General features: G+C 36.9%; 1 protein-coding gene across 6 annotated transcripts in view; it reads left to right on the top strand.

Annotated features, from left to right (window-relative positions):
* The first annotated feature begins 1,813 nt into the window (after window positions 1-1,813).
* Window positions 1,814-20,014, top strand: part of VEPH1 (ventricular zone expressed PH domain containing 1) — a 275,621-nt gene continuing 257,420 nt past the window's right edge. For 4 of the 6 annotated variants that reach the window (XM_063704317.1, XM_055381889.2, XM_055381888.2 and 1 more), the window contains exon 1: window positions 1,817-2,062. The gene's annotated coding sequence lies outside the window, so the exon portion shown is untranslated. Of the gene's footprint in view, window positions 2,063-20,014 lie in introns of all 6 variants that reach the window. The other 2 variants (XM_063704320.1, XM_063704318.1) reach the window with 2 other exon arrangements.

The raw sequence follows: 20,014 nt of genomic DNA, 5'->3' as shown, positions 1-20,014 counted from the left end.
CTCGAAATGGAATAATTAAGTGAACTGTAGAGGATCAAGCACTCAGCAGGAAGGTAAAGAATAGAATTTGTCCCTCTTAATTTGTAATCTGGACTTCCTGCCTAACTGCAGTTTTCTGACAATGCTGAACATGTATTCATTCATTTATTATTATTAATTCTTAATTTACAAATACCTATTACACACTAACAATGTACCAGGCACAATACTAGTGTAAGGGAGAGATATTTTGAACCCTTAACTTATCTTATTTATATATATATTCCCATCTCCTTTTTAAGTTATTTCCCCCAATTCAACTAATTATGTTTTTGGGGTTCATAGATTTGGGGAAGTGATATGAAAACAGTAAGCAGAGAAAAAAACTTCTCTTTGATTTTGTGTTTCAAAAAATTACGCCCTCAGAGGAACACATAGACTTAATACAGAATAAAATATTTGAATAAGGAACCTTAAAGATAAGAGCAAGGCTCCTATCTGTCCCCTCCACTCTTCCTTCTAGGAAATGATTCACTGAACTAAACTGAAAATATAGGAGAGTTGGAGGAGGGGTAATAGGAGTCCAGATGTTGATGGGTCTTGAAAAAGGGGCTTAGTGCCTGTTCCAGGTAGGAAAGACTGCAGAGTCATATTGAGACAGACCACGCCTCACCCAACAACACAGTCCGTCCAGACCCCAGCACGGTGCAGGAGCTGCAAAATGATGTGGATTGCACCTGATAGAAACAGTGGTGAGATTCACTGGATGGAGGACGCCTGTGATTGGGAAGAGGATGTCCCTCTGGTGGCCTTTGTGAACACTTGACAGAGACCTGGAAGGACAATAGTTGTCATTGCAGGTGCTGTGTGGACAGAGAACATGGACATCTTAATGGGGTGCCCATGTAATCCCGTTACAAATTGTGCACAACCCCATGGAAATGTATAGGGGACCACTTCAATTCATATTACATTTTTTACCTTGGCAGAACAGGGATTTGCAAATAAAATTGGACTATTTAATTAGTCTGACTACTATTTAATTTAATTGGACTATTCACATTTTTATCCATCTCTGTTATGAATAGTGATTTTATTGACTGAACCAGCTTTGGAATTACATAGTTTGGGAGGGAGATAATAAATGAGTAAGCAACTAAATTAACAAAATAATTATTGGCTGTGAGAAGTGTCAGAAAGGAAAAAATTAGGATACTAGAAAATAACCAGGACTGACCTAGCTAGGGTGGTGAAGGAAGGCCTGAAGGAACAGCCAGCACAGAGGCCCTGAGGTACGAGGCAGCATGGCCTGCTCTGGGTCCCACAGAAGGCAGCTGAGCCAAGTGAGCAGTGGATTAATGCTGGACAGGTGGTGGGGACCAGAGGGTACAGGACATTGTGGGCCATAATAAGGAATTGAGGTTTTATTTCATGTGTCAGGAGAAGTTGTTTAAGGGTTTTAAGCAGGATAAATAATAGTCAAATCTATATTTTAAGAAGACTAATCTGGCTTCTGTGTGGAGACTGGATTGTAGAAGGAGGAACACGAATGGAAACAGTGCTCCAGGGAGAAGCTTCTGCTGTAGTCCAGGCCAGAGACTGCAGAAATTGAACACAAAATGGAAAAAAAAAAAAGTGGAAAAATACAAGATCTATTTTAAATATAGAATCAAGAGGACTGGCTGATGCATTTGAGTGTGGGAAGAGGCACAAGTGGATGTCAGCGTGGCTCCCAGGGGTCTGCTTTTAGTAACCGGGTAGATATCAGGGCCGTTTTCTGAAATTGGGAAAGGGGGATGCTGGGAGGATGGTGATGCTTTTTCAGGGACGTGGCAGGAAATCAATTGCTTCAATTTGGACTTACTCAGTTTACTATGGCAAGGAGTCCTCCGCATGGAGTTTTCAGACAGGCAGTTAGCTATGACTCAGGGGAAGTATGTCAGAGGAGAGGTCTGGGGAGATATTCAAAGTCCTGCAAGCGGATGCAATTGTTTAGGGGAAGAGTGAAGGAGAAGAGAAGAGAGCCTGAAACTAAACCGGGAGGAATCCAGCATTTAGAAGTCTGGCAGGCAAAGAGGACAAGGTGAGCCTGCCTTTAATGTTAGAATTGTCTTCATATTTCTTTCATTCTTCATTTTCCTCTTGTGGTAGTTCTGCTTGGTGACCAGTGCAGCCTCAGGGAGCTGACAAGAACCGGGCCTATTCCCCATATGTGACTCTTATAAGGCCTGAGTGAATCTCCTCATGTCTTGGTTTCCTCAGCTACACAAAAAGGCCACTGTGGTAGCAGCCACTCCTTCCTTAGGGTTGGTGAGAAGTGTCAAGATGGAGTTAGGCTCAAGCACTAAGATTTACATTCAAATGCCAGCCATTTTCTCAGTCTTTATGAATAATCCAGACTTTGTGTTTTGGACCCTTAGACATAGTAATAACGCAAAAGGAATCAAAATCATCATTCATATTATTAACAAACATTTCTGAGTAATGTTTTGAGTAAATGCCTAATAAAGTTTAAGAAATAAAAGTAACTCATGTTTATTAAAGAGGAATTACTAGGTTTCCATTCATAAGCTTCAATATCCTGCTTAATGGATTCCATACCTAACATAGAAATCCAGTGAATGAATTATGGTCAAACAGTCCACAAAAATTATATGGTTTCCTTTTTTACTGTTGTTTCCCCTACGTGAAATAACAATGAGGAATGTAGCTTGAATAAAGGCATTTCTTGTAACAGAATGAAAGCATTAGGGTGACGCTGGTTGTATTTTAGCTGACTGGAGAGCCTCAAAGCTTTATGGTCAGAATGTGCCCCCTTGTGGAAGATGTGAGTAAAAAACCGTAGAGAGGAAACAGTATTGTGGCCGAGATCTTGGGAAAGAATTGAAGGTGGGAGAGGACTAAAGAGGCAGGAAACAATGAATTAAAAGCCTGTTGACTACACTTCGTAAAGAACCATACAAGGAAGAAGGCATTGTATCAAATAAGGAAATGAGTGTAGCCAGGTGGAAAGGAGAACCTGGGTTAGGTAAGCTCGCAGTCTTAGGTTCCAGAAAACTTGAATCATTAATAATGAATATAAATGAAATAGCCACTGAATTAGGCATTTCGGAGTGCTGTCTCTGAGCTCAGCCTGGCTGGGTGCAAATCATGGCTCTGTTAGTAGCTGTGTGACTTTAGGGCATCATTTTACTGTTCTCTAAGCTTCAGTCATCCCATCTGAAAAACAGAATAGTAACAGTGCCTTTTTAGATGCTGGCTGTTGTTGTAGGTAAAGGTTGCTGTGAGGAGTAAATGAGGTAAAGTATAGAAAGTGTTTTCAGTGTGGTGTCTGCGGTACTGAAATAGCTATCACTACTACCTGCCAGTGTGTGCATTTTAAAACAGTGAAAGACATTTCCTTTTCTATTTTTAAAAATGGCTTCCAGATACAATCACCGACTACAGAGGAAAGCTCTGTGGCTCTGTGAAAGTTGTGAGGCTGAAGATTTTTAAGCTTTTCTATAAGGCTGCTCCAGAGATGGAAAACAAGTTCCCCCTCGACTCATATTCTATGTGTGGGGGGGGCAATCCGTCCAGACACATTTGGATCAGTGTGACTAATTTGTTTTTACACCGTTGAGGTGAGGTCAGTGAGGGGCTGGGTACTTGGCTGAGCAAGGCTGTTTGGGTGGGTGGTGTGGGGCAGGGGTCAACTTGCTGCGATAGGCAAAGGCAGAAATGGGAAAGGAAATCAGGGCCACAGAAAGAGCCCAGGTTTACTGGAACCCAGAAGAGCTCTAACTCCCAAGAGGACACAGGAGAACTTTATTGGGCCAGTAAACATTTCCACTCAAGCAGCTACATGGTGTCAATGGGCAAACGAAAAAATAACAGGATAATTATAGAAAATTTTCTGAAATTTGCTTTTATTTTTTTAAAAAAGTGTTTGCCTTTTAATTTCCTCAAATGTGCTACCAAAAATTCAGGTATTTTAAATGTCAGGAAGCACTGGTATGACTAAGTGGAAGAGCGGCTATCAGGGAAGGAGGTCAGCAGTGTGCCTTGGGTGTGAGGGCCGCACACCCAGCCTGAAGGGCTCTCCTTTAGAAGGAAGCTTCAAGAAGATGTGCTGACAGATGGTTCTGCCCCATTTCTCATTCAATGGAGAGCTCCACAAGCTGGGTTTGAAATGCTACTTTTGTGAAATAGTTATCAGATAGGGAATTCCATTTCAATTAACTAACACTTGGAAGTTACCTCCCTTCTCTTTAGTCACCGTAATGAGTAAGTTTCTTTTGTTTTCTTATATCACAAAATGACAGCCCAATAAGCTTTGGAAATTAATTCATTCCAGTGAATGTTATGAAATGAAACAAAACCAGTTTAATGACTGTAATAACTGAGGTTGGGCATCCGTGACATTCCCTGTAGCCACCCTGTGCTTCTTGCCTCCCTTGGCAGGCTCCTCGGCCTGGGTCGTTCATTTATGCTCCCCACAGTACTCTATCCAGCACTCTACCACCCTCTCCTCAGAAGCTCTCTGCAACTCCCACCTAGCCAGTTCACACCTCTGGGTCACTCACAATTTCCGTTTTGTCTTTTCTGGATCTGGGCTGAGAAGTGAGACCTTTGCTTGCAGGGAGAAATCCCCCAGATGGTGCTGTCAGAGTCCACCATATATTTATGCTCTCAAACTCTGATTTGAGACCTCAAGACTTGATTCAAATCTTGTTTCATTTTTCTTCTTTTTATCTCATCACATTCTCCATGGTGTCTGACTCAGACCTCTTCCTCCACCCCTAGGTTCTCAGCCGGATGCTACCACTTCCCACTCCTAGGAAATCATATTCCATCCTGTATTTTAGAAGATCTAGGGTAGTTTTCTTGGCTCTCGTTTGTCCACAACAGACTGATTTTTGTTGTTACTCTAAGACATTTTTTTACATGGCACAGTGGGGTAGGCCTTCCTTTCTGCCAAGGCTGACCCAGCACTCTTCTCTGGATCCTGTTCCTTGGAGCCTTCTTGAGTGACCATCTCCATCAACTATCCCCCTTCTCTCTCCTTGTGAGTTGCTTCCTTTAGGCTTCCTTCTCCTCTATTCAGTTCCAGTTTTACTTATCTATGACTCAACTTCTGCTTCTCTTTCAAATTTTCTTGAAATTAACCTCTGTGTTTATTTCCAGTGACCTCTGTCCTTACAGTCTAAGCTGGGCCTTATCACTGTTTTACAAGCATTTTCTATGAGGCCACTGATGACCTCTCTTTAGGCCTTATTTTTCTTAACCCCTCTGAAAAGTTTCAAATGGCTGACCATCCTCCCATCTTCTTGATACTCTCTCCACCTCCTATCCATATGATTCTAAGCACTGGTTTTGCCTTGCCCCTTCCAATCCATTCTCCATGTGTGGTCAGAGCGTTCTATCTAAAATAAAAATCTGATCATGTCATTCCTCTGCTTAAACCATGCAAGCTTCCAGTTTAGGATCCACCCCAAATCTATAATATGGCTCATGAGGCTTTGTCCATCTCTTTAGCCTCCCTCCTCATCACTTCCCATTCACTCAACTCTTCTCAGTCTGTTTCCTCTGATTAAACACTCTTCCTGTACCTTCCAGCTATGCCCTCATCCCTCATTGTCCCCTTTGACAGGCAAAGTCCTGCTGGTTTTGCATGTTCAGTTTAGCTATCACTTCCTCCTGGAAGCCTCATCTGATCTCTTCCATTCATGGGTTGGCTGTCTCTACTACGCTCATGTGCTCCTGAGCCATCCTTTCTCTTTCCTTCTATAGATATAACCATATCATTCATGAGAGAGATATATATTCTCTCAATAGCTAGCTAGCTAGCTAGATAGATATCTCTTTTTTCATCTCTGACTCCCACCCCATTCTGTGCACTCCATGACAAAAAGGCTTTGATTGGTTAGGTCAACACAGAACCCAGAAATGACACATGGCAGAGACTTAATTATCAGGACAATGAATTAATTTGGTTATACAATCCAAATAATAACTAATAGTAACGAAAATTAACTAACATTTCCATAGTGCTTTCTATGTGTGAGTCATGGTTCTAAGTACTTGAGTACTAAATATTGTAATAATTCATTTAATTCTTCTAACATTCACAAATAGTAGATCTTATCAGGTTTTTATTTTTATAGAAGAGTAAACTGAAAAATAATAGGATAATGTTTTAGACCAAGGGTAAACAAATCACTGCTCTTGGGCCAAATTCAGCCAGCTGCCTGATTTTATAAATAAAGTTTTATTGATAGATAGCCATGCTCATTCGTTTATGGCGTCTTCTGTGGCTGCTTTCCCACTATAATGGAAAAGTTGAATAGGTATGACAGAGACTATATGATTCACATAGACTAAAATATTTACTATCTGGCCCCTTATAGGTTCATACAGAGTATCTGCCCCAAAAGTCTGCATTTGAAACATGCTGAAAAATCATGTTTATTTATGTCATCTTTTTGTTTCTATCCTGAGAAGACAATCCCACTACTCCCAAACCCCCTTTTTAATTTTGATTTTCCATTTTATTATTACTGTGTTATGGTAGTATATTAAAGCAAAATCCATCTGTCTATAATGTAAAATAATTTTCCTTGGTAGAGTTTTTTTTTAACCATGACCTGACTATTTATACCTTACAGAATTTAGAAGTTGAAAGTGCCCATGGCCTCACTCATCTTTTTAAAAAACTAATTTGGCAAATGAGATCTGGAGATCGTGATTTATTTGCTAGGAGTCATGTGATCAGTCATGTAGGGTCTGGATAACAGCCCAATTCCCCTGACCTTCTGAAGAAGGCCCTGGTGGCCCAGCTCTCTGCCTCGTCGTTGGCAGGGGTCCTGAGCACCCTCTCTGGTTGAGACAGCAAGGTCAGATGATTTGTTTTTCAAATACATACAGCCAATTCCTAAGCTCTCAACAAAAACAGGACCCAGAGAGTCTAGCTAAGTTATTGCTATTATCTTTCTGTTTGACCTTGTCTAGACTTCCACCCTGGCTTCTTTGTTTATCTCATTTATGCATGGGGTTTGTGTGTGTGTGTGTGTGTGTGTGTGTGTGTGTGTGTGTGTGTGTGTGTGTTTGTTTGTGTGTGCATGTGTGTGGAGTCTCCAGTTTTCATGACCAAACCTTAAGCAAATGAGAAAAATGCCTTAGGGTCTAACTAGAATGAATGCTACTCTAATAAATATTAGTTTTGATATCATCTGAGCCCTAGGATACAGAATATGAAATTTCCAAATGTTTATTATTCAAATCAATCAGTAAAGAGTACATCAGCGCCTCAGTGGAGCTGCACAGCTCAATTAGCACACATGGCATCTACTCAGCATTTCCTGGATGCAGCTCACATCACCCAGGATCCTGTGTGAGCAACACTGTGGTTAAGGATATGTCACAGCAAATCAACAAAATATGCAGTTTGATCAGCACATTCTGAGAGCAGATCATTAAAATATGCAACCAGATCCCCCAAGTGCATGAAAAATTAACTAACGAGTTTTGTATCTTGATCAGTTTAATGAGTGAGAAGTCGCTGAACAAGAGTGTCAAATTGTACAGTCTGGCAAGGGGGCAGACAATTGTCAGAGAGCAGCTGGGAGGGCCAAAGCTAATACTTTTGGTTTTCAAAATACCAAGCTTTAGAATTCAATGTCAGAAAAAGCTGATTAGTATTAAGATATTGTCCAGCTTGTGTCCAGCAGGATGTGATGTGATGTAGAGCCTTCTGATGTAAATGAAACATTGATTCTGTTTCAGGCTTCACTAAGTCTTAACAGACTCAGCTATGCGCCTGGAAGGCCCTGCCAATGGCATCATATACACATGTGTGGAACTAAGAGGCAGTGGCAGCCTTCTGGAAATATCTAAACCATCCAACCTTAAAGAGCAACTAAAAGGAAGAGAAAAAACTTCTTTAATCAAACTGTGTCAGAGATGCCTCATGCTATTAAGCAGGACTTAATAAACCAAGAATGTCCAAGCTAGAAAGTGGGTGGAGAATTTGAGTCAGTTAAGCCCAAGTGGTTGATGATCACTCGAGATGTGTGAATTGGATTGTCACAGAAGACTGTAGGGCCTGCTGTCACCCTGCTATTGGCAGGATGCTGATGGGGAGGTTGACAACCTACTCTTAACATAGCCACACATGCCCCTAGTGATTTGGCCCATGTATAAACAGGGACTTGAGCACCAGTCTGTTAATTCTGCTCTGATACTTTATCTTGGTCGACCGGCTGGCATTGCAGCTGCGGGAATGTTGGTTTCCCAGGGCATAAATTTACCCCCTTTTATAGTGAGCTGGGCAACAGAAAGATGGCAAGCCTAAATAAAAGGCAGAAAGCAAATCCAAATGGGAAACATTCTACAGACAAAGGGGAAGATTGGTAGCCTGGCAAATGCTGAAACTAGAGCTGGCTGCTGGTTGCCCTTCCAGTGAGCATGTACTGTTGGAGCAGAGGAGATGGGAAGAGAAGCAGACAGTCGTGTGTGTGTGTGTGTGTGTGTGTGTGTGTGTGTGTGTGTGTGTGTGTATGTGTGTGTGTGTGTTCCTACTTTTAATTAGACTTTCCTAAAGTGTGGCACATGGACATAGAATGACCTTTGGTCAGATGTGATATGTGGAAAACTTTAAAATATGTTGATAGTTATGATTCTATTTTCATGAATGTCAGATAAACTAGAAATAGCACATCAAACTCATGATTTCACTAATATTTCTTAAGGTGAGGTAAGTATAGCAAAAGTGAGCCAAATTAAGACAAACTTAATGAAAAATACTGCATTTCAAAATAAAATATGAAATGAAAAATAAAGAAAAATACTATATATGTAACAGCACATGTGATAATGGATATCTCAAAAATTATAAAGGGATTTTCAAATGGCTTAAAGTTTAGGAACATTTGGACTAGATTACTTTCTTTAAATAAGAGAGTTTCATGCATTTCAGTCAATGAAACAGGACATATGAAAAGTTATAGCTTGGAGTGGATAATTTTAAGCAAGAAAGGAGGATTGGAAATAAAAAAAAGGATCTCAAAGTTTGTCATTTATCCCATTTTCAGTTGTCCAGGGGGCTAAAGAAAACTCTTCAGCCATAAGCCACTCTTGAGGCTGACATATTAATGAGCCATCATGAAACCATAAAAGTACCTTGGATTACCAAAAAAGTTCAGTTATTAAAAGTTTAATTAAATTTGTATGAAGAGTTTATTATAGATGATATCATATGTCAAAAGTACACATACTATATATGTATGTCATACATATACACACACACATTTGTATATTTTAAAAGAATGAAACAAACGCATATGTTCCCTCTAGCATACTTAAGAAATAGAAAATGACTATTTCAGAGCTGACAATGTGCCCCTCCAATAACAACTCTGTTCCCTTGCATTTCCACGTAACTCCTGTATTGAGTTTAATGCTAATTTTACTTGTCTTTTTAATAATCTTACCACATATGCCTGTGCTGCTAACATATTGCCTAATATACTTAAATATAATATTTTCTGTCCTTGCATTTTATATTAAAAGGATCACTCTATATGGATTCTTCTGTGACTTGCTCTTTTCACTCAACATTATGATTTTAATGTTTATACAAGTTAATATGCATAGATTTAGTTAATTTTATTCCTACGTGCTATTTCAGTGAATCTATCACAATAATTTATCCACTATACTGCTTATGGACATGTGGATTGTTTTTTTGTTTTTGAATGTGAATAAGGCTGTTTTTACGGATCTCCTGGTGTTCATGGGCAAGAGCTTCCCTTGGTAGACACCTGGGACTAGCATTGCCAGGGACAGGCATGTGCTTCTTCCATGTCATAAAGTACTGTCATATAGTTTTCCAGAACAGTCTTATCAATTTGCATTCCCACCATTGTCAATAGTAACAAAAATAAGGTACCTAGCAAACAAATGTACAAAGCCAAATATTAAATAAAATAATTTATTGAAAAACATCAAAGAAGACCTAAATAATTTTGGAATTATGGCAACCTTATGAATGTGAAAATTTAATGTAAAAATGTTAATTCTTCCCAAGTTATCTGTACATTTCATACTCTTTCTCTCCCTCTTTCTTTCTTCCCTTCCTTTCCCTTCCCTTTCCTTCCCTTTCCTTTTCTGTCTCACTCTGTCACCCAGGCTGGAGGGCAGTGACATGATCACAGCTCACTGCAGCCCTGTCTCAACCCAGGGTCAGTCAATCCTCCCACCTTAGCCTCCTGAGTAGCTGCCACTACAGGTGCATGCTCCCATACCTGGCTAATTTTTCTATTTTTTTTTTGTAGAGATGAGGTTTCACAATAATTCCCAGGCTGGTCTTGAAGTCCTGGGCTCAAGCCATCTGCCCACCTCAGCCTCCCGAAGTGATGGTATTACAGGTGTGAGCTGCCACACCTGACCCGTACTATTTAATTTGAATTTAGATAGAGTTTTACATGGAAGTTGCAATCTGATTCTGAAGTTTACATGGAAATGCTAAGGGTCAAGAATCACTAGAATAATTTTGAGAAAGGAAAAATAAGGCAATGTGCTCTACCAAATATGGTAATTGAAACAATGTGGTATTGGTGCAGGGATAGACTATATTCTAAAAGAACAAAACATATTATAGATTCCAGAAGCAGACTCTTCCCTAGAAGAAAATGGTATATGTGAAGATGGCAGTACAGCTCACTGGAGAAGGGATTCACTCCTAAAACAAATGGAACTCTATTAATTGATTATACAAAAATAAAATTTTTTAAATACAGATCTTTATATTCCACCACAAACAACTGTCAATTCTTTGTGGATTAAGGATTTAAATGTGAAATGCAAAACTTTAAAAACTTTTAGGAGACAACAAAGGAGAATATATTTATAATCGTGTAGAGAAGGATTTTTAAAATAAGACACAAAAAAGCACAAAGCATAAAGAAAAATTTTATAATTTTGACTACGTTAAAATAAATACATCAAAGGAGATTTTAAAATATCATAAATAGATCAAACTTTAAGCCACAGACTGGGAGGACATATTTGAGATACATATATAGGAAAAAGAACACATAAAATACATACAAAGAGCACTTATGAATCAAGAAGAGAAAGATCAAGAATCAAATGGAAAAATAGGCAAAAGATATGAATAAACACTTCACAGAAGAAAATGTGAATGGCAAATAAATATTGAAAGATGTCCAAACTCACTGATGAGGACAAATTTGAAAACAAGCACTACTAACTGTTAATAATGATGTAAAGAACTCTCACCCACTGCAGATGAGAATGTAAATCTGGACAACTATTTGGAAAATAAATAAGCATTTTCAGTAAAGTGAGAGATTCACATATCCTATGACCTAACAATGCCATTGCCAAGAGAAACACTTGCACGTTTGCATTAGGAGACATGTATAAGGTTGTCCAAAGCTGACTCTTGCAGTTGCAATAGCTGGGAACAAGTCATATGTCCATCAAAAAAGAAAGGATAAAATGAGAGAAAGACATACAGTGGAATACTATGCAACTGTAAAAAGTAAATCATCCACAGCATCATAGGATGAATCACAAGAATGGAATGTTGAATGAAAAACATTGAGTCACAGAAGAATATGTACTATATTACCACATTAATATTAATATCTCAAAACTTGTAAAATAGAGAAACAAATAGGTTATAAAACTATGAAGCAAAAAGCAAGAGAATGATGATATACAATTCAAGCAGTGCATTATTTCTAGATGAGAAGAAGGAGGAAAAATTGGGGAGTGCATACATTCTAATTGCAGTTAGTGTCTATTCCTTAGCCTGAGTCATGAGTATATGAGTGTTAATGTCATCATTCTTTTTTTTTTTTTTTTTTTTTTTTTTTTTTTGAGACGGAGTCTCGCTCTGTCGCCCAGGCTGGAGTGCAGTGGCGCGATCTCGGCTCACTGCAAGCTCCGCCTCCTGGGTTCACGCCATATCATTCTTTAAATTATATATTATACATAATATAGATTAATGTATAATATACATAATATAGATGATGTATAATATATAATCTATATTATGTATAATATGTAATGTCATTCCTTATATATAAATATACATTACATATACTCATTTGTATATGTTGTAGAACTCACAATTTTAAAAAAAGAAATTATGCAAGTAACAAATATGGCAAAATTTGTGAAAGTGTCACTTGATTAACCAAAGAAAGTGTCATTCTTTTCCAGAATGAAAAAGGAGCTGTGACAGCAGGATATGCACTGCCAGAAGTTCCAGCAATTCTTTGGGGACACGAGTGCATACATAAACATTTGGCAACTGGCACGAAATAGATATTTAATAGAGTTGGAAAAGGGCCAGGCATGGTGGCTCACACCTGTAATCCCAGCACTTTGGGAGGCCAAGGCGGGTGGATCACTTGAGGTCAGTTCGAGACCAGCCAGGCCAACATGGTGAAACTACAAATACAAAAGAACTAGCTGGGCATGGTGGCTCATGCCTGTCATCCCAGCTACTTGGGAGGCTGAGGCAGGAGAATTGCTTGAACCTGGGGGACGGAAGTTGCAGTGAGCCAAGATCGCACCTCTGCCCTCCAGCCTGAGTGACAGAGTGAGACTCTAAAAAAAAAGAAAGAAAGAAAGAAAGAAAGAAAGAAAGAAAGCAAGAAAGAAAGAAAGAGAGAAAGAAAGAAAAATAGTAATAACAATAATAAAGTTGGAAAAGGAAGTAAGTGAGGAACAGAGGGGAGAAAGGCAGAGAAAGGGGAAGAAAGAGGCTAGCTGCCCTCAGTTTGTAAATAATTGATTCTACACAATAAATAGATTCTTTGTTTGGAAAGAGTTCAGTGCTTGTTTTCAAGGAGGGAGAGCTCTATTCTCTTGTAGAATTTAGCCCATTGTGTCTTCATGTTACTAATGGCTATACTGACAGCTATAGTACACCACGGAGACTTGCTTGTCAAACATTAACTACTATGCCATGTTATTATAGATTTTTTTTCTGATAGAGTAATCACTACTACTTATATGGAATGACAGAAGCTGCCTGATAGTATTTAATCTAATTTGAAAATACAAGAAATAGCCCAGCTATGTAAGACATAGAAAGACCCAAAGGGATTTTTTTTTTTTAAGTCAGAACAGGAAAGGAAGCATTAAACATATAACTAAACTCTGACAGACTGCACCTTTTGCTTTGGTTTCATGGGAATTGGGGTTGTAGGCAAATAATACAGTATGTTGATTGTATGCTTGAATCTGCATTTTAAATTAAGTTTTAAAAGTTGAAAAAATACAAAATAATATTCACCACATATTTCTTAAGTACAAACAGGATAAAAAAAGAAAACTTACGTACATATCATGCAGCTTTTAGAAAATAGAACATTAATGCAATCTTAAAGCTCTTCGTGTATTCTAGCTCCTCAACATTCCATTATCCTATGAGAAATAATGACTCTCTTGAATTTTATTTATATCATTCCATGTTTTTATTTCTAGTGTTATATATTTATACATATTCTTAAACATTAACATCTTTTCTTACACATGTTTGAACTTCATATAAATATAATCATAGTGCATTTTTCTACTATAACTTGTTTTTTTAATTCAGCACCCTGTTTTTGAGATTCATCCATGTTAATGTGTCTATAATTATGTATGTGTCTATAATTCATTCATTTTCATTGCTCTATATAATCTCACTGTATGAATATCACAACTTATTTACTCATTTTCTTATTAATGGTCATTTAAGTTGTTTTCAGTTTTTTGTTATGACACTGTGAAGTTTTTTGTATATGTGTCCTGGTTTTCATGTACAGGTTTCTCCAGAACTATACCTAGGAGTGAAATTATTAGGTTATATGACATGTGCATCTGCAACTTCATTAGATAATCTAAATTATTTTCTAAAGCAATTTACTAATTTGTACTCCCACTAGTATTGATTGAAAGTTCCTCTTGTCCATATCGTCACTGGTCACTTTTTTTTTTGATATGGAGAATGCCCTGTCGCCCAGGCTGGAGTGCAATGGCGCAATCTCAGCCCACTGCAATCTCTGCCTCCTGCGTTCAAGCAATTCTCTGCCTCAGCCTCCCAAGTAGCTGGGATTACAGCTGCCTGCCACCATGCTGGCTGATTTTTTTTTTTTTTTTTTGTATTTTTAGTAGAGATGGGGTTTCATCATCTTGGCCAGGCTTGTCTTGAACTCCTGACCTCGTTATCCACCCACCTCAGCCTCCCAAAGTGCTGGGATTACAGGCGTGAGCCACCGCGCCTGGCCTGGTCACTTTTGACACTGCTATGGGTTAGTATTCAAGTCCTCTGATGTGTCCACTTAAATCAGCGTAGCTGTGATTTAGTTATTATACAGATCACACACTTAGATCTACACCCACTACCTGAAGTCAGTGGTTCATATTGAATTTGGCTATGGTCTCCTCTGGATATTGATCAAAAAGCAGGACTTTAAAAGGTGGATAATTCTTGTTTTTCCAATAAAGTGCTGATTGACAAATATGAGAAAAAAATCATGATGTTAGTAGTACACATAAAATATTGTATTTGGCACTGCTGGAAAAATCACCCAAGTTCTGTGGGTTTCTGACTTTGTAACTACAAGATATTTGGATCAAAGTATACTTATTTTAGGTGACATATGAATTCATAATCCAGGGGAAAAAGTCTCATAAAAATAACAACATTAAATATATCTTACAAAAGAACCATTTAACTTGGCAAAATATTAATGAAATAAAACACATGGGTTAGATTTCCCTTAAAATACACATAGGAATAAAATGTGCTCAACAAAATATGCTCTGGCTCTTGCCAAACAAGAAACATCTGAAAATAACCTGAGACTTTCTTAAACCACAGCATGTTTCTGGCTTTGTCTGCCACTTAATTAAGTGTTGCTTTAATAATGAAGCATATTAGGGATGGGGGTTGCATCCAGTTCACACACCATTCTTTATGGGGTAGTAAAGATAAAGACAATAGTACCCACATTTAAAAAAAATTAATTTCATGCTCTTGCCTTCTTAGCATATGTTTCTTATCAGCCTTAGTAGTTGTTTTCTGAAATCTCCTTTAGTTAAGAAAGTTAGTCATTGTTTAGTCCTTGAAATTTTCGTGGAAATATTTTATGATGGCTCAAGGATAAAGGAACTAGGTAAGATGTTTCCCTGGCAACTCTTATACCATTGCTTATAAAGAACCAGAGTTATGTATGCTGGTGAAGTATATTTGGAGTTTAGACATTTTTCAAGGCAATTTATTGCTTTATTTAGTGTCTTTACAATGTGAACTCTTGAACTATTAAAAGTAAGGTTGTAGAAATGACACAAAAGCATTCATAAATGCCATTTCAAAGCAATCCCAGTGCATGTGCAGACAAATTTTCTACTCTTATGAAAAAAATTCATTTTTAAAATAAAATATTAACTGCTTCAGAATTCTACTTTGAATAAAGATAGGCTATGTAAATCTGACCAATTGTCCTACTAAGGACAATAAAATTTGGAAAAAAGATAATTTTTAAGTGTTTGAAAGAATAGTTTGTTCCAAGGTTCTGAAAATGCAAAAAGATATTAAAGTATCAGTGAGTCAAGATGTGAAGAGGGATCAAAGCCCAGAGAGGTGAACCTGGCTTTGGGGGCCATTTTTCTTTGGTGAGCTTTGCTGACTCAAAGGGAACCTGAAAGTCTAAGAGGCTGAGAAGTTGAGTATTACTTTTCACAGCTTCACAGAGAAAAATCAATGGCCATTAGAGTTTAGGACCTATCAAGAAGGAAAGGTGACTTGTAGAAACCCCTGTAGAAACTCCAAGGGTATCTATCCCAGAGACAGGATAAACGGGAAATTGAAGTGAACTCAACTTAAACTTATCTCAATACTTAAACTGAATTGAGTTGATACCATGCTAATGCCTCTAGGTACCTGGCATAAGCAAATATAAATCCTCTTCCTAAGAACATGACATCCTTAGCATTAAATTATTTCTACGATGGACACTGCAAATACAATGTCCATTCACATACACACACACAACTTAGCATACAAGGAAACAATAAAATATGAATAAAAACTAGAAAAAAATAGCCAACAGAAATGGACTCTCTGAATCCCCAGGTACTGAAATTATTAGGCATAGACTTTAAAATAATTATGCTGGCTGGGCGCAGTGGCTCACTCTTGTAATCCCAACACTTTGGGAGGCCAAGGTGGGTGGATCATGAGGTCAGGAGTTCGAGACCAGCCTGACCAACATAGTGAAACCCTGTCTCCATTAAAAATACAAAAATTAGACAGGAGTGGTGTCTCGTGCCTGTAATCCCAGCTACTCAGGAGGCTGAGGCAGGAGAATCGCTTGAACCTGGGAGGCGGAGCTTGCAGTGAGCCAAGATTGCCCCACTGCACTCCAACCTGGGCGACAAAGCAAGACTCTGTCTCAAAATAATAATGATAATAATAATTATTATTATTATTATTATGCTTACCAGGTTCAAGGAGGGGGAAAAATATATAATTAAAAATTCAGCAGAGAATTGGAATTTATTAAAAAAGAGGCAAGTGAAAATTCTATAAACAAAAATTACAATGGCTAAAATTAAAATTTTACTGGATGGAAGTCTGTTAGTCATGGCTGAAGAGGGAATTAATGAAGCGGAAGACAAATCAGAAAAAAATATCCAGACTGAAGCACAGAAAGTCAAAGGATAGAAACTACAAGTGGAATTAAGAGACATAAATAGTGCAACAAAGTAGTTTCTTCCACATGTAACTGAAGACTTATAAGGAAAAGAAAGGGAATGTGGCGAGAATAATAATTTGAAGAGGCAACAGCTATAAATACTCCAAAAATGACCTCAAACTACAGATTCAAGAAGCCCTATGAATCTTAAGTGAGATAAATTAAAAGAAATCCACACTTAGGTACATCATAATATCATTGCTGAAAAAATATCTTGTGGTGATTCCTCCATATGTACATATGTATATATACACACACATACATACACACATTATATGTAGACATATAAAATTATATACATGTTTACTTGTTATATTCTTTAAGGAAGTGCTAAAAGAATAGTAAATGAGTGTATATTAATAATTTCTAAACTTACTGAGGAGAAAAGAGGAATAAAAATGCTCAAAGTAAACAAAAGCAAGACATCAGAGAAAAAAAGAATGATAAAACAAATAGAACAAATGGAGAACAAATACCAAGATGGTAAACTTAAACCCAAATATATAAATAATGAAATTAAATGCAAATTGTCTAAATGTTCTAGTTAAAAGGCAAAGATGAACAGATTTAAAGAAAGATAAAAACCGTGTGATGTAAAAAAGAGACATCTAAAACATAAGGATAAAGAGAGGTTAAAAGTAAAAGGACGAAAAAAAACATAGCACGCAAATATTAACCAAAAGAATTATGTAGTTATATTATTATCAGAAAAGCCAACTTTGAAAGAAAAAACACTATTAGAGAATGCATCATAATAATAAAATTAATTTTGGTGGGTGTAGTGGTTCATGACTGTAATCCCAGCACTTTGGGAGGCCAAGGTGGGAGGGTCACTTGAGGCCAAGAGTTCAAGACCAGCCTGGGCAACACAGCAAGACTGCATCTCTAAAATAATTTTTTAAAATTAGGAGAGCATGGTGGCGCACCTGTAGTCCAAGCTACTCAGGAGGCTGAGGTGGGAAGATTGCTTGAGCTCAAGAGTTCAAGGCTGCAGTGAGCTATGATCATGTCACTGCACTCCAGCCTGGGTGACAGAGTAAGACCCTGTCTCTAAAAAATAAAAATAAAATAATAAAAGTTTTTATCCTAAAGGAAGATTATAACAATTCAAATTTTCTATCTAGGTATAACAGAGACTCAAAATAAATAGAATTACAAAATAGATAGAACTTCAAAATAGACATAAGGAAAAATGGACAATTCCAAAACGTACCAACAATTGTAACACACCTCTAAATATCTAACAGAACAAGCCATAAAAAAAACTAAGATTATAATAATAGAAAAAATAATTTTAAAACTCAATCTAATGTACATGAATAGAACACTGGATTCAGCAGGCAAAACATTTTCTAAATGATCATATGCTGAGACATGAAACAAGTTTCAAAATATTTTAAAGGATTGAACAGAGTAGGCTCTCTGCCCACTGTTGGAGAATAAGAAGATAACTAGAAAAATCTCTAAATGTTTGAAAATCAAACAGTGGATTTGTAAATAACTGCTTGGGTCAAAAAAGTCACAATAAAAATAGAAAATATTCTGAACTCAATGATAATAAAAATACAACATATCAGTACTTACAAATGGCAACTACAGCCATGAAACTTACAGTTTTAAAGGCAAATGTGAGGGAAAAAGAAAAGCTAAAAAATCCACGGCCTTAACTTCAAGCTCAGGAAAGTAAAAAACAAACAAACAAACAAACAAAAAACCAGCAAAATAAACCTAGAGAAAGTGGAAGGAAGTAATGAGGATAAGAATATAAAATCCATAAATACAACTTACAGCAAAGACTTTAGCAAACCAAAAAGAAATATGAAGAGCTAAATAGCAATTCCAAGAGGCTAGGGGAGAATGTAAACCCAATAAAAGTTGTAGAAAAGAAACAAAGAGAAAAAAGTAGAAGTTAATGAAATAGAAACTACAAAAATAAAAATAAAAAAGGTGGGAGTGAGGCTGACCAACAAAACTGACTCTGGTTCCTTGAAATGACTAATGGCAAGATGGTTCAAAAAAAAATCAGAAGTGGGTACAAATTAATTTTAAAAAGAAGTAAGAGATAAATAAATTAGGGAAAAAAGTTTATATTTGCAGATGATAAGATTGCCAACAATACAAGAGAACCTACACGTAAATATTTAAAGCTAATAATACGATTCAGCAAGGGTGCAGATAAAAACCAATATACAAACCTTAAATTTCCCTTATACTAGGAATAATAAAAAGAAAATGTAATAGGAAAAAAGAATCACATAAAAAAGAAGCAACAGCGATTGAACTATAAAGTATCTAGGAATAAACCCTAAAAATATGTGCATGAACTTAATGAAAACAATATGTAATAGTTTATTGAGGAACATAAAAGAGTACTTGAATTAGTGGAAATTTTACCTTGTGCATAAATTAAATAAATCAACATGTGAAAGATATTGATACTCCCCAAATAATCTATATATTCGTTACAATTCTCATCAAGATTTCAAATTTATTTCTATGGACTGTGGTTGCATGTAAAATTTATGTAGTCACAGAATTGCTAAGACATTTCAAGAAGAAAGAACAATGAAGGGGTACTTTTTCTACACTGTATTAAGACATTAAAAAATTAACATAATCAAAAATGGTGTAGTACTGGCATAGAAGAAAACAAATAGACCAATGAACATAATAGAGACTCCTGAAATAGACCTGAACATATATGTAAACTTGGAGTATAATAGAGTTGGTATCATAAATTAATACATAGAGTATAACCACGTTTAAAAATTTGTATTAGAAAAACGTGTTCTCTATATACAGAAAATAAAAACAGACTTCTACCTCACATTAAAAACAACAAATGAATTTTGCATTAAAACCTAAACAGGAAAAAAACCTCTACATATTTTAGAAGAAAATAAAGGAGAATCTTTATGAACTTGGGGTAAGCAAAGATTTCTCAAGTTAAGACAGAAAAAAATATAAACTATCAAAGGAAAATGATTTTTTTAATGAAAAGCATTCAATCTAATTTATTGCTCTATTTTTAGGAATACAAAATATTAAAATTAGCCAAGTGCCAGTCATTAAATAAATGGTGGCACATCTGCACAGTGGACTAATAGCTTTAAAAAGAGTCAGTAAGCCCTCCACATGCTGAGTTGGAAAGAGCACCAAGATATATTGTTAAGTAATTAAAGCAATTTGCAGAACTGAGTGTATAGAGCAAACAACTTTGTATGTAAAATCGTGACAATAGGTCAGGCATGGTGGCTCATGCCTGTAATCCC

The sequence above is a fragment of the Gorilla gorilla genome, chromosome 2 (assembly GCF_029281585.2).
Source record: "Gorilla gorilla gorilla isolate KB3781 chromosome 2, NHGRI_mGorGor1-v2.1_pri, whole genome shotgun sequence".
In the NCBI taxonomy this organism is placed as follows: domain Eukaryota; kingdom Metazoa; phylum Chordata; class Mammalia; order Primates; family Hominidae; genus Gorilla; species Gorilla gorilla.
Note: the sequence above shows the minus strand (reverse complement) of the source record. Positions and strands in the feature narration are given on the sequence as shown.